This window comes from Theobroma umbraticum, unplaced genomic scaffold, assembly GCF_002168275.2.
Source record: "Theobroma umbraticum cultivar Fairchild unplaced genomic scaffold, ASM216827v3 scaffold_130.0, whole genome shotgun sequence".
Classification (NCBI taxonomy): domain Eukaryota; kingdom Viridiplantae; phylum Streptophyta; class Magnoliopsida; order Malvales; family Malvaceae; genus Theobroma; species Theobroma umbraticum.
In genome coordinates this window covers 7307802-7308250 of record NW_018397264.1, presented here as the reverse complement: position 1 = coordinate 7308250, position 449 = coordinate 7307802, and positions in this window count along the sequence as shown.

The window sequence follows — 449 nt, the reverse complement described above, 5'->3', positions numbered from 1 at the left end:
TCTCCTTCTCCAAAGCTGTCCTTATGCTATGACGAGTCTTCTTCCAGATCGGTTTGAGACCGGTTATGGCACTCATGCTTTGGCAAATCAATAAAAACCTTTCCCTTTTTTCCAAAATCAAATCGTTACTAACTCAAATTCCTATTTTATCGCTTCTTTTTAAATCAAACAAAAATTAACTTGATTTTGATGTTGAGTTGGTTGATTCATCTTATAACTCAAAAATATTAGCTTTATTTTGAAGCTAAGTTTTTATTAATATAAATACTATTTTACATAATTCACAAAAATCTCAATCATTCTTAAATATCAATTTTTCACTTTTTTAAAAAAAATTGTGTTATCATGGCTGATTTTCATCTTCAAGGTCTCTGTCAATCTCAACTCACGTAAATTACTGCTGAAAATGCCAAAATAGCTGCAGAAGAATACTTCAAGTTAGGAAATAT